Below are 15,687 nucleotides of genomic sequence, written 5' to 3'. Positions count from 1 at the left end.
TGCCTGGCACTAACTCCGAATCAGACCACAGTTGCTTTTGCCTGTGTATTAAATAATTACAACAAACATTTATTAAAGGAGATACAATAATTTTCTGTGAACACTTATCTCACACATGACAGTGTCTGCTGGAGAAATGTAGTACAATGGACAAGTTTATGCAACAGACTCTGCTACCGTGGAGTTCAGTCCAGGGAATATGTAAAGCAGATGTATTTGACAAAGCTTTGTTTGCTCACTGTTTTCTTTAAAACAGAAGATCATACAGAAAACAGGACAACCCAACCACGGTGGCCCACAGAAAAATCTTTGCTATTCTTCAACATCCTGTGCTGTTGTTCCTAAGCATCCACCACAGCAAGCTAGGGGCATTCTGCCTCTTTTGGCACCACACAGACAGAAAAGCTTTGGCCGCTACTGTGTGACCCAACATAGCAGTCATCCTGCCACCCTCCACAGCTCTATTTTAGCAGTATCTTATTCAGTACTTCAAGTCCCATGACCCATATCCAATAAGGAGGTTCTGTCTAATGCACTGATCAGATAAAAGGATGCTTTTCAAGCAGTGGTTATGCAAGGGATCCATACTGCAATGCAAGCCCCAAAACACTAAACAAATGCCAAGTTATAAATAAAACACATTCTTGCTCTTAAACCCATAACACATACCAGCCACCTGCTTGAAACTGAACTGTGTCTGTTACAGCTGCAAACACAGACTTTTGTTAAGTTTTATCAATTCACCTTTATTAAAATTAAAAAAACTTTACAAGGATAAAATGATTAACATTTCTAGGAGGTAGGAAACTCAGAAAAAAGTGTCCAAAGATAGACAGATGAGAGCAAGGAAACTATATCTGTACTAGCTCCTGGATTAAAAACAGGAAGAGCCAGTCAAACTGTTGGAAGTTTTTCAGAAATACTTTTACATCAACACTGCACTAACCTCTCCAACCCAATCACTATTTGCTAAAAAATTTATCATTCTCCAGTCAGACTAGCACTTTCAATAAAATTTAAGTAAACTAATGAGTGCAGACTCCTTAACTAAACCCAAAGTCCAAGACCACATAGCAAATAGATGCCAGAGTCTGGATTCAAACTCATGTTTCTGACTTTTGGTCTGGTACTCAGTTGGAAAAATGCCTCTTCCCAATAGAAAGAACAGCCTCCAGTATTGTAAGTGTAGGTTGATGGGTTTTTTTAAATACATACATAAAATCTTCTAAAAATAAAATTTATTTGGTTTTGTCTTGTTTGAATCAGAAATATAAAAGACTGCAAAATCAATACAAATTCTCTAATAAAACAAGAATATCTCCAAGGAATTAAGATTATACTGGCCTCAGGTCAGAGATTTACTGCACTTGACACTGTAAAAACAAGCAGTAGAAATGAGACAAACTGCTTGCTACAAAGACCAATAAGGGGTTTAAAGAGGCAATACCTTGTAATCATTAATTTCTAATCTTCATAGCTCCAAAACACTGGTCCTTAATAAAACTGTTACTCTCTTGTGTTACCCTTCTCACTCTCAACATACTGATTTCAAACATGATGTTGACAATTGACAGTTCATGACCTGTTGAGTACACAACATATGAAAAATGCAGGATAGAAAGCTTTCAGATGGTATCAAGCATCTGTTCTCAGTGAGAGTTGTCAAAGGCATCCGCTGCAAACTTCACTGCAAGATTGAGACTGGAATGATACCAAGATGACAATCAGAATTCTATGATTCTTAAGGTCCTAGAAATGAACAGTCTTTCAGGGCAAGAAAAATTGGCCCATACTTTTGTTATTCACATGCTACTTAGAGACACATTAGGTGCTTTAGAAGGTGTTTTTTAAAGTGACAGAAACCCTGCTCCAAAGTATTTAATCTAATTTGAGACACCGTTTGAAGTAATAAGATCACACAGTTTTGACCAAGTATATACTAAATAGCTCATAAATATAGGTTGGTTTAACAGACCCATCATACTTATTGTGACACTGAAGATAGGATCTTTTAGGAAAAATTGAAGGATAGATAGCATGAGAAACAGGGAACGCTTCAAGACAGGAAAACTACTGTCTTGAATCAAAGATTACCAAGTTTTTGAAAAAATATTCTATTAACAAGACTTTTTTTTTAATGCACATTACGCTTCTTTAACAGCTGGTAATACAGAAACACTCTTTTACTAAGCACAAAACAGACAGGTGTCCGAACCAAGCATAAAGAACTTCAGAGAATACTCGGAGAGAAGAAGTGTTAGGCAGCATCCAACGGCTAGAAAAATAATCTACCAAGTACAGGCAGGACAAAACACAGTGCACCTCATTCAAAAACAGACTCCTATGGAACTAAGACAATCCATAAGTTTAGATGAGTTCAGGCAGCTGTACACTTTTAAAGCATCTTGCCACTAACTTGTGTACTGCTGCAGATGGCAGACAGATCACACATTTAGACGGCAGAACTAATTTCTCCTACTTTCAACAAGAGCATGCCCCATTTCAAAAGTCCCAAGGAATACCCGTGCTATAGTGTGATAAGTAATTATAGCATGCATCAAACTTTCACCCATATAAGGCATCAACCCATTCATTTTCCATTAAATTACTATGCCTCCCTTTGTCCCTTTGTTCTTCAAAAAAAAAAAAAGGGTAAAATATGAGCCATAAAAATTAAAAACACACAGACATTTTTCCCCTCTCTGCTTTTAGAGGAAATGGCTTACTGAAAGAAAAGATTGCTTTACTGTGTCCAGGCCAATAGTTTTCCGCTTCGGATTAGAGAAGGATTGTAACAGCTCATGCTGAGCTAGCACTGCTACAGCTGGACTTTGATACTAGTTGCCAGGCTGCCTAGTTTAAAACTAACTCAGTTATAGCTGTACAAACTGCAGTCTGCAATGCAGCAGCAAATTAACTATTTAACTCAAACCAAAATCCTGTTTCCCTACTTACTGAAAAACAGCAGCTGACAAACTATGGATTTGGCATTCTTTCACATGCAATAAGATTTGCTGCAAGTATCTAAAAATATACTTCATGGCTGAGGAACTGAGGAACCAGCCCAAGGAACTGATCAATGAAAGTTCAAGAGGTGCATTTTACAGTCCAGATGTTCTCAAACTATGCTCCATCAACAACTTAGAGATGACTGGTCATATTATGCTGACTTTTCTTCCCTTTGCTGTAAGTTTGTGTCCAAAAGATGACAAGTACTTCTACAATTCTTAAAATATTTCTCCTTAAACATTTTCTCCTTTTGTAACAGTTAGCATAAAAATATCACAGCAAATCAATGGGATGAAAGGTTGTACCAGAGACAAGTTGGTATAAAGTATGAATCAAACTTTAACCTCTGCAGCAGGATAACCTTAATGAGAACTCTGAAGGCACAAAAATTACAAGATCCACATGTGCATACATACACTCTAGATAATGACAAAAATTCCACAAGGCAAACACGCTTTTCCTAACCTGACCTATCCACTTTTTCAGTGGATATGGTGTCAAAACTTGCGCAAAACCAGGGAAGAGCAAGAGATCTTACTTTCTTATTTAAAGAAAAACCTGGTAGGATTTTCTAGGCAAACGGATTGCAACAGTGAACAGTGCTACTAGATCTTAATTTATTAAATACTCATGCCTGAAAGGTTTCCTCCAACACTTCAGTTACAAATTATTATAAAAATGCAAAACTGTATCTTGGAGAAAAGATGAGGACTAATTTAAACATGCATTTATCCATGCACTAAAACAAACACAAATCTCAAAATTGACAAAAATCTAAGCTTGAATACAACACTGTCATACCCCTTGTATAGGGGATACACATACTCTAGCTATGGACATACCCACATCTTCATACATCTTTTCATCTGGATGTTAAATTAACAATTAGCAACTTGAATGCCATTGACACCAAATGCCATGATAGGCAAGAAGGGGAGTAGCTAGGTCCAGCATGTAGATTCAGTAGCTGTTGCTACATATCTCTCTCCTTGCTCAAATCACAAGAATCCTTATAGTTCAGTCCTTTGGGGTGAAAGGAAAAGAAGGCTTAGCCTGATATGAGGAAAGTCATTAGAAATTAAGTACCATGTAGCTTCATTGCCCATAGCAGAAAACTGAAAATCAGGTCATGTATGGCACCTTGATATATCATTTTTCATTTTGATCTTGGCTTGCAAGTTCTTTCTTTCTCCTTCCCTTGCAAAGGCACATACTTCTCACAGGAGTGCAAATCTGTAAGCATCCCCAGAGCAGCCTCTGAGGCTGTTTTGCTGCATTTCCCAGAAAGCAGCCTTAATTTTGCCAAGTCAGAAGAATCACGGATCCATCCTCTTTGCTACATGTTGTAAAGCACGGAGGACTAAAGCAAAGTTCAAATGTTCAGTGTTTTCCCTTGGAAAAGTGCTCTGCCACTTCAGTCTGCTCCGTCTTTTCTTCCCTAAATAGGAGAACTTTTGCCCTTGGTTTCATGTCTCTGCTCCAGTCACAGGGCTGCTTGATGGTAGCAGAACATGCATTACATTCTGGGTTTTTTTCAATCCTAAATGATCCAGACAAACTCCCTGCTCTTTTTAAAACACTGGTATGCATCTGGATTTTTCCTTGGACACTAACAATTCAAACTGTTGCCCATCATTTCACTTCATTTTCAAGTAACCATTTTTAATGTAAGCCACAGCATTCTATCTGTGTACTCAATTTCTGGAGTGAACAAGAATTTGTTTTCACCTAGACGTTCATGTCTTTGCAGCATGGCTCAGCAGCTTCATGCACAGACCACCACACCAGCATTTCAGACAATATTCTGGTAGCAGATTCCTTTACAGACATGCTACCAAATCAGCCCAACTCATATCTATTGCTGTGGCTAAATACAGCGTTTGGGTAAGAAGTGGGGAAGCGATTTCCTTAGATCACCATCACTTTTGTTGTCTGAAGAGTTACTGAGATTGTGGACACTGCCTTCTTTGTCCCTATTTTTCACATGTCTTTTGGCAGCTATATACTGCAAGACAGATTCCTTTATGTATGATAAAGGCTACAATCACTGCCATCTCCTTAGGGAAGGCAAAGAGTGCTGATCACAGCTCAAATGGGTATATAGCTCATACTGAAAATACAACTTCTCTACTGCAAGGCAGACTGATCTTCTGCAGGCTAAACAGTCACAGATATAGAACACATGTTTTGATAAACTGAGTATGCTGCACTTGATACAATAAAACCATTACTTTGAGTGGGCTTGATCACTGTTGTCCTTTGAGGCAATAATTTTATTACCTTATTGCTTTTCTTCTAAACTCCAGCTTGGGAAAAGAAAATAAGATGCTTGTCTTAAGCAGGATGAAATCTAGAGGAAAAAGGTCCATTCATCAACACCCGCTCCCCAGCCCTTCTAAAACACAGTACTGAAGCAACTGGGGATTTTACCAAGCTGATAGTTGCCTCTAAGCCTGAGCTTACGTAAGTGAGCGCCCAGAGGAACCTGCAAACTTACCTTATATCATACTCTGACATACTTGCAAAAATTATCAGCTATTGACACTGCAGTCAATAATTTCCTATTCCACCTTGGGATCTTAAAGCATTAAAAAGCCTAGGTAATTATTCTTAAGGTAGAGATACTTTCTCTTCTCTAGATAAGTAAAATAAGGTACAATGTGTGACAGAGAAAGACATGCCATTTCTCTTGTAACTCCTACTTGTGTGTCTTAATCACACACTTGTTCTCCTTCACTATTTATTTTCCTCCCTTTCTGCCCTCAAGCAGTTTGGGAAGCTTCTAAACTGTTTTATTCTCCAGGGCATGTTTTGTTTTGTTTTTTAATACAGTCTGTATGGGCCTAAGTGTTGCTGCAGACAAACACCCATACAAAATTAAATTCAATAAACCAAAAAAATCTCTTAAACACTTGCAGAACTGCTGGTAGCATACAGTAAGTAGAAGTGTGACATGCACAGTAGAATAGGCAGTCTTTGCTGTTGTAAAAGCTTTTATTGAACTCTGTTCTATTTAGTTCTTACACCAGCTGGATAACAGATGATTTAAATACAAATATTCTATACCATATACTTCAAACCTAGGCTCTAAATGCAAACAGTGCCATTATTGCTTAACAAAGACCAATTATTCAATGAATAATCAAGCTACTGTGCAAGTTCTGAATGCCTATAATATGTTATTTGATAATATGGTGTCTTCTGACCCTGACAGAGCTGCCTACAGCATATAATTAAAGGTTTCAGACACATTATGTTCTTCTCCTGCCAAATGCTGTTCATGCAGTATGCTTTATATACCCAGTGAAACTAACAGAAAAACAGTCTATTTCAGACTGAAGTGCTTTGTTAAACCATTTAAACAAAACCAGTGTACAGCCTCAAGATCGGATGTCCTTCTAGGGAAGGAAAGTACCACCACCACCTGTTTTTTCTCAACATCAAATTCTCCATTTTATAATTTAATATTTTGAACACTGGCCTTCCCTTTTTCTATCTTCACTCTATGATAAAACACTCTGCATTGCTTTATGATAGCATCATAATCAAGATAAGTATTTTATTACATTAGACATTACCTGGAGAGAAAGTTCCTGTCCCGCACAGCCAACAACAAAAAGTGATGATGTTTTAATGTAATTTTTAAAGCCTGTGAAATACATCGGCACTAGGACATGAAGTCCTCCCTCTCTTGACAAAACGAACTGTGCAAGCCTGTATTTCCCAGTCAATTTGCCCCACGTACCTTAATACTTATTTGAAGGTGTGAAGCAGAAGAAAGCTCACTTCACATGTTCACTCAGTCTATGAAATCTCTCCACAAGGCAGTCTGTGAAAGTGCTAGTTAACTGTTTTTAGAAGAGGATGTGGATCATTTCTCACTAGGCGATATACTTAGTTCATTTATACTTACTTCATTGAAGCAAATATCAATCAGATACTAGCTGATGCCAGTCACCTAGTCGCTCCGAGAACTGGCTGCATTTCCAAATGTGTCAAACAAATAACCAATTAGTCTTTGTTTGCTAGTTCACTATATCCAGTGCTTTTGTATTCAGGCCTTGGCAGGCTACCAGCTACTTTGACTGCAGTCCCTTCCCTTCCCCCTCAAAAAGGGAAATCATCTTAGATTGAAAGAAGTTCTTCAAAAGCAACAAGCCTATCTAATCTTCAGACTGAAACAGTGCATTCAGATTGGGTGTAACATCCAGCCACTGAAGGAAAAAGGACCAAGTTTCTTTCCATAGCTCCCAAATTTCCGAAGAGTACAAGGGAGCTGCATTTTTAATCAAAAGAGAATGTAATTTAAAAAAACAAAAAACACCCTTACAACTGGACAGTATGTAGCTCAATATTCAAAGGATTGTAAGAGTCTCTGAGCTCCTCCAACTGTTGAGGGAATCCTTCGCCTGGCACTCCAGGCCTTCCCAGCATTTCAAAGAATACCTTCATTTACACATCAAAACTCCTCTACTTTCTGGCAGCATATGAAGCCTCTATACCAGCCTAAAAGCAGCACTTCAGGATTAACTGTTATAGTCTCTTGCTTAGCTAGAACCATGTTATTTTACCTGCACAACAATTACTTTTTCCACAGCAGAGTAATAGACGCAAGAAAATTATCAGTTCCTTTAAACTAAAGATCTTCAGTATGTTTAACTAAATCTAAACTTTTTCTAATGTTAGTCTCGAGAGTCACTATGGTGACCTGATCCTGACTTCTAAGACCATAGAGAAACTGCCTTATCAGTTACTTCTGTCTCACAAGAAGCAGACTACTGAAGGAATTCGTCCTCATTTTCACATTAGAAAACAATAGCAGGGAGCAAAGTTTGGCAAAGATATCCATGAATCTGAGCATGTTACAGTTACATCCATCACAGATTCATCCTTCAACAAACTCCTAAATATTTAAATAATATATTTCAAAAGACTTCAATACAAGTCATACAACACTGTGCATTTAAAAAAAACTCAACCACTACACACTAACTAGTCTCTGAAGTTCTCTGATTTGGGGACTAAAAGCAAACCTTTGGGTTTTTCTGTGCCTTTGTTTGTTGTTTTTTTTTTTCCTCCTTTTGAATTAGAAAAAAATTCCACAGAGCACAAGTCTTTCAACATTTCACATACGAATTCGTTCCACCCAAAGTATTGCAGGATGCAGCTCAGCAGTGATTTAACAGACCCTACCATTCAGTTTTAGACAGCAAAGCTGGCTGTCCTCAGTGATACTACTACTACAGATATTCAGCTATAGATCACCAATAGATAGGCCACAGCTGTCATGAGACTGCAATAGAAGCCATTAAATATTTCCTTCTCCCAAAAACTACTCAGTATTCCCACTGTCAGCCTGGTTTCACAGCTGTGTACTGAGGGTTGGATTTCCATTTTAAAATACTTAGAAGATATACTAATGCACAGTGTATCTGTTCAAAAACATTTCAGAGTAAGTGTCAAACTCAGGTTTTCTTGGAAAACTTACAATGAACTTTTCTCATTGCCTGTTTCAGTACAGGACAAAAGCTTTCTAGAAAGCGATCTACAGTCTTTTAAGTTGACTCTTGCAGGAAAAAAGGCAAAAAATCCCAATGCCATGTTAAAAACTTGACTGCGCTTCTGTTCAAAACAAAATAAAAACTTTAAAGAATGCAGTGAACAAACTCTAGCCACTCTCCTCCCCAAAGCCAAAACTATTCTTACCAGTCCACAAGCACTTTCATATCACAGTGGGGTCACTGCAGTAGCCCTATATAATAAATATGCATGTAACAATCAAAAGTGAGGATCCCTGATCTAAACATCAAGACAGACTGTTTAGGATAAATTACTTGCTTCTAACTCTCCCACTTACTTTCTGGTTTTATTACCATTTCTTTCAGTTTAAAAAAAAACCAGGATTTTTCATGTGGCTACGTGAAAAACAAACTATTGACTGACGAAGCAGATAATGTACAAAAGTTATATGTCATATGTATAAAATAAATTGAATTTAAAAATTACTTTTGGAGGTACTCTTATCTTCAGGTAAGATCTCAGAATATTGTAGTATAAATATAGCCTAATTGTTTTTTCAGTGGTACTCCTTTAGATAACTAGAAGAAAGTTAGGTTATTAGGATTTCAATGTTAGTAATGTGAAATCTGATGACAATGAAGATGTACACATGCTCATGCTGCCAAAGACAGTAAGACTTCTCTTTGCCAGTGTTGATACTTGATAGGCAGATAAACAGAAGTGTCTGGATATACCCAGAACGCACAAGACCTAAATTAACAAAGATTCTTAAAAGTGTTGCACTTAATCACTTTTAAAAAAGAAACTACTACTGAACAATGAATTTAGTATCTGCTATGCATTTAAAGAGACTATATTACAAGCTTGTGCCAGGATGCAAAAACGTCAACAGAATTTTTAATGACATATACAGTATTACCCATATAACTAAGGTTTCCCTAGGCATCTATCACCACTTACAATGTTCTCATTAAAATGTATTTAGATTGCAAATGCTCTGGGACAGGACTTGTCTTTTATCTGTACTTGAACAGTCTACAGCACAATGAGGGTCCCAGTCTTTTTTGCTTTAAATACTAGCATAGCACAAGTATTTTTTTAATGTAGGAGAAGATTGCAAATATTCAGAAAGCACTCTGTGTTCGCTCTCTGTGCTTAATTCCCATTTACAGTTCAGAATAAACCTTTCAGCTGTCATTCTATTAACAGTTTTACCTACATAAGAAATTCAAGATGGGGCCAAATTTGCCTGCATAATGATTTCACAGTAAGCGGCAACCAGATGGACAGCACACTGCCATATGCTCCCCTTTGCTGAAAGGTGGAAAAGTGAGCAAATATGAATCAGAAAAAAAAGAAAGGAGAGTGAGGAGACAAGCACCTCTGCAGTATGCCCATTAATTCATGCACCCACCCTTTCCTACTAGAAGCACACACAAACTTCTCTGTTCCTTGTACCTTAGGATCTGAACTGCAGGGAAGCAATGGCAATGATTAGGGAGCAGCTAGGGAACAGCTGTTGTCTCCAGTATAATCCTTGCTAGGCAGGTACATACCTGCGTTACACCCAACAGCTTTGCATTCCTAAGAAGAGCCATTGTACAAGCATTGGGAAAGGAACCAGCATCACCATGGCCCTAATAAAGTGAAGGGAAGGGAACAAAGACATCATTCCATAGGGTCAGCCACTCTGGAAGCTGACACTTTTTCCAATGAGCTGAGAGGCTCAGAAGCTGTGCCCACTCCACAGCTTCCTCTGAATTTCTTTTTGCCCAGAGATAACATGTGTCAAAAACTTCTAAGTAAACCTTGATGCTACCTAAGTCTTGCATTGCTCTTTCAGTTGGAGCAGACAATCTGGCATGTCTCCAAGGAGTACCTGCCCTTTTGAGCTAGTCCTAAAAATAACACCTTTCAAAGTTAAACATATCTATTTAATTACACTACTGCTCCCTGCTCAGAAAGTCCTCCTTCTTAAGATCAAACAGGAGAAAGAAAAAAAAAAAAAGAGCATTCAAATTTCTGGAGGTGGCAGCTGGTAACAGAAGAAGAAAAACAGTAAATATGTGCAAGAAAAATCTTTGAGGTTGCTTTTCTTCTTTTGAGACACTTGTGCAAGTTAACATGTGAATCTTGGCCCATATCTCACCTTCCTGCTAAAAAGTTGTTTTCAAAGCTGTCTAATTTTATCATTCCAGATAAGAATGTAATTATTTACCCGATGTGGGTTGTAAAATCCAGGCAGCTGTTATACACAGAAAAAAACAATGGACTGCTTGCTAGCTGAGACAAACCACATGCCTCATGTTTACATCCTGGATGTTTGTTAACTTTATTACAGACAGGAGCTCTTTAGTTCACTTTAAGAAGAGCTTGCTTTAAATCTGTACCATCAGCTAAATCGACTGGAAGTCCAAATGGTCCACACTTTTCTATAAGAAATTGACAGAATTGAACAAAAGTATCTAAGGCAAAATACTAAAATAATTCAACTGCAAAAGTCTCACGAACTTCAATAAAATTTGTATTTTGCTATTTTTATATATCAATTTTCATTTTCTATTAGTGGAAAAAGCTGGTAGGCACACTTAAACATCAGACACATAACACTTTCCACTACAAAGACTTTTGCAACTTTTTCAGAAGCTCTGACACTTGCCTCGTTTGCAGGCAGCCTTTGAAGTTCCCTGGAATAGCAGAGATGCTCTTTGTCTCATGGCAATCCATTCAAGTTAAACTGAACTGTTTTCCTATGCCTGCTTGCTTTTTTTTAACCAAGTATTTGGTGGCCTTTCAAAAAAAAAAATCAAACGGACATGAACTCCATGGCTGGGCAGCTTGCACCTCTGACAGAACAGTGGCAGACAGCATGCTATGGAGCACTCACAGGTTGCTGAAGTAAAAAAGCAGAGTGGCAGGACAGACAGCAGAAAGGAGGATGAAATAGGTCAGGCTTTACACATTGTTCCCCTACACAAAGGTTCTTCCTCATTCACAAAACAAACCACCTTACCAAGTAAGGCAATTACCTGAATTAGGAACCACTACTGAAGGCTTAAATCCCACTTAGGGATTTGTTAAGGTCAACAAGGGAAGTTTACACCTCGATACAACATTGTTTTACAAAAAAAAAAAAAAAAAAAAAACCAAAACTAAAAACCACAGTACTAAGAGGTTCCATGTTAGAAACTAATTTGCAAGAAGGTTATTTGGGTTGAAAGTTAAGCTCTTGAAAATTAGGAAGCATCACATTTAAAACAGCATATGATTTAAGCTCCATTTGCATTAATCCTCTTTTTAACTGTTAAGATCACATACTATTTTTCCTGCAAATCATTGGCTCATTCAGTGAACAAGGTGGCTCACAATATAGAACTACATCTGCACAACCCTAAATCAGACATTTTCTGACTTGCAGGTCTGACTTTGCAACCAAAAAAAGCAAGAAATAAGCCAACATTGCATTTTATAATGCTTAGTTAATGACAGTATCATTAGAAAAGTATCATTAAGTATCATTAGAAAACCTCCATTGTTATTTGAGTTTACAAGGTCTGTCTTTCATTACACTCACGCAAAACCAGCAATTTCAACAGGATTACATGCATGTAACAGAGCTCATTGTAACTTTATAACTAAATTAAGAATTAAACCCTAATACATCACTCTTGTCAAGCCAAATCCTAAGCCCAGCAAATAGGTAGACTGAAATATGACTGAAGTACACCTTCTGCCGTCTTTCATCCAGGCTCTGCCCTCACTGCACCGTCTAAGAATTTGGTGGGAAAAAAAGCTTTCAATTCACCTTGGGCAGGAGCCTCTAGAGCCAAAGAATGCACGATGGCCAAGTTCTACCCCACAGTGATAACAAAACAACATTTATTATTTTTCTCTTGAAGATGGAATTTCACCAAGTATGCTCATGTCCACCTACACTACAAAAATACTCCCTAAAAGCATTGACAGAGTTCGGAATATTTTTCAAGTCAAAAAACCATAAACTCCCCATTTTCCAACACTGCAGATTCCAGACTTGCCCCTCACATTATTAAACCTACCGAGTGCGTGGCAAAAGAATTTCAACAGCACACAGCATCAGGCTAGAACCAGCAAGGAGAGGAAAAGGAGGAATCAAATCAGGTCTCCCTCTCACATACCAACTAGCAATGAAGATTCTGCAAATAGCACTTACCTGACACTTTTGATGATAACGCATGAGGCAGAAAGGACTCCAGCTCACTCTCCTATGTCAATATTGGTTTTGCAGTGTTCATAAGGATAAAGTATTTTGCCTGTTAAGTAATCCCATTGTCCAGGAAGCAGATGAGTTGAGCACCACTATACCGACATAACACCCCATTTGTGGCTCTTATAAAGTATGCAGACAGTTTTATACTACATACTAACAATTCAGTTAATTGTTGTTCTATTGCCAGGTAATGCAACTAATTTAAATGAATACTGATGATATATTATAGGTAAATTTTAGTCATATCAGGATCTCATAGGGCAATGCAGTTTCTCCTCCTAATTTGGATGTGATCACATGTAATAACACTGAAATCATGCTCTTGATCATGCTTGAGGTTTTGCTAGTTCTGTCCCTCTGTGCTAAAAGTAATCTGTGATGCAATATTACTGCAGAGTCAGAAACTGCAGTGTATAGACCACCAGAGATGAAACAGCAAGCTGGCAGGTAGCCAGGTTTCAGGGAGTCACCACTGAACCCAAGTTGGAGTAATAGCACAACAGTACCTGGGGCCAGGAGAGAGGAAGTATAATTAGCTGTATGCATCTTTTACAGGGCACCTTCAGAATTGTAATCACACATACACCTAACTAACCTTTGGGAACAGACACAGTGATAGGGAAAACAGCTACACTGTGCATTACATTCTGCATTTATGCTGTCAGTCGCAATCTGAAAATACTTAAGCTGAGTAGCAGGCTTGCATTAGTACTTGCACTGCAAGCATACATAGCTCGCATCTTAATTTTCTTACTGACCTTTTCATAAACTGGTTGGAATTAAGATCTTCATCTCACCTACTACTCCATTTCTGAAGCTAGAATAGCTGATGCGCACTCTTGCTACAGGTTCTCTTTGCCCACTGTTGTCTTTAGCATAGTTACTACCTTCTAACAACATCTAACTTTTTTTATAACTTACACCTCTTTACAGCCTTCAGGCAAAAACCCCACCTTGCACTAAACAGAGGAAAGTGAATTTTGCAATCCAATCGGTAGCATCAGGACAGAGCTGCAAAAACTCCACTTTGTTCAGAAACATACAGGCATGAGTATGTGTATGCATTGCTTCAGGAACGTGGGCTCTTTATTCTTATAGTCACTTCACTGTAAGCATGCTCTTCACAGTGTTTAGGTACCATAACACATTTGAAGCAGTATATACTTGCTTCTTATTCTGCATCCTCTGTAAATGAGAAGTATTCCTTCCCTTCTCTGCACAGAGTATACTGCCTCACAACACAGATCTTGTTCACAAGATCAAGTAACAGTTTTTCCAATACAAGATAATTGCTGCATAATGTTAATCACAATATCTTGTTGCAAAGCACCTATGTGCTACTATTGTACGGTCTACTTTATAATACTCCCCTAATATGACCATGCTATTAACAACACTTTTACAAGTGTCCTGCAGAAACTTGCAGCATCTTCACAGGAACTACCAGAAAACTGCTAAGTATCAACATTATCTCACTTGACCCATGTTCGGGTAACTATGTTTTACAGCACATTAAAAACATAGGTTGCTTACTCTTCTTTGTTTGTGCAAACTCCAGTAATAAGTCTTGCAAAAAAACTAGGAATCCTGACAATCACATCACAAAACAGCAATTTCTGACTCTGCGTGCCTATAGCCTGACAGGTGCCCTGTGTTCAGACAAATGAGGCTTCTCTGCTGATTGCATTCACAGCTGTAAATATCCCTACATCATTACTCATTTTACTCCTTTTATGTATACAACCCTTTGCAGCTGTTACAATGATGTCAGGTACATGTTCTATTTAATATAGAGCTTGTAGGTTGGTTTGCTCTCAAACCCACATGTAAGAACCAAGAAGTTCTGCTGGAGACACATTTAGCAGATCCTCTTCCTAACTTCAGCATACTAACAGACTTAGAAACCATGCATGTTCATGTACTATTTTCCTTAAGTAAAGTACTGTGACATGCTATCCTGTTATAGCACATCAATCCTCACAGTTTACATATTTCACCTCTACAGATGTAATAAAAAAGGCCTATTAAGTTTATTACGTTTTTACAGAAGGCTAACTGAAAATTCCCTGGTTAAGAGCAGTCTAAATGGATTTCTACTTCAAAAGAGAAACTACTGTTCCTTTTCTTGTTGTGGCAAGCAATGATGCCAGTCTAGGACAGGAGGTTTCCAAAAAGAGCTGCAGCATTTTATAGATTTATAGCAATGAAGAAATTGTTCAAGTAGCTGTATCGCAGAAGTATTACATGTTAGGTGGGTTTTCACGCACAGAGAGAATAAAAGCGACTTCTACGCTACGGCATTATTGGGGTTATTTGTATTCGGGAACCGCACGCCAGAAGTTGGCAACCCGCGCCCGTCCTGAGGCGCAGGATCCGTAGGGGTCTGGCTGTGGGGGACGCCGCCGAGAAGCGGGGCGCCCGCCGGCTCCCAGAGGCCCCCCGCCCCGTGTAACCCCCCCAGGCCCCCTCCCCTGAGGGAGTAACGCCGCACCGGCGCGCGCCAACGCGGCCGCGGGCCCCGCACCGCAGGCGGACACGGCCTGAAGACACCCCCCCCCCCCCCCGCCCGCAGCCTGACCGACCCCGCGGGAGGGTGCTCCGGCCCCGCCGCAGGCCGGCCCGCGGCTGGGCGCCCTAAGACCCCCCCGGCCCCGCCGCCGGGAAGTTGGCGGGACGCGGCGCCCGCCGCCAAACTTTCTCCGCCGCGGAGGGGCTCCCCGCGCCCCGTCCGCCAGCGCGGCCCCGCCAGTGCGGCGCTGGGACCCCGCCGGGCCGCCCTGCCCGCCCCCGGGGGCGGCCCGCCGCGGCGGCAGGGCGTGCGGCGGCACCGGGAGACGGAGGGGGGGTCCCCAGCGCCGCGCGCGGCCGCGCCGGGGCACGGCACATACCTGCTGCCCGCGACGCCGGCA

This window comes from Calonectris borealis, chromosome 11 (genome assembly GCF_964195595.1).
Source record: "Calonectris borealis chromosome 11, bCalBor7.hap1.2, whole genome shotgun sequence".
NCBI classification, from domain to species: Eukaryota; Metazoa; Chordata; class Aves; order Procellariiformes; family Procellariidae; genus Calonectris; species Calonectris borealis.
The sequence above is the reverse complement of the archived record's forward strand: the minus strand, read 5'-3'. Positions refer to the sequence as shown.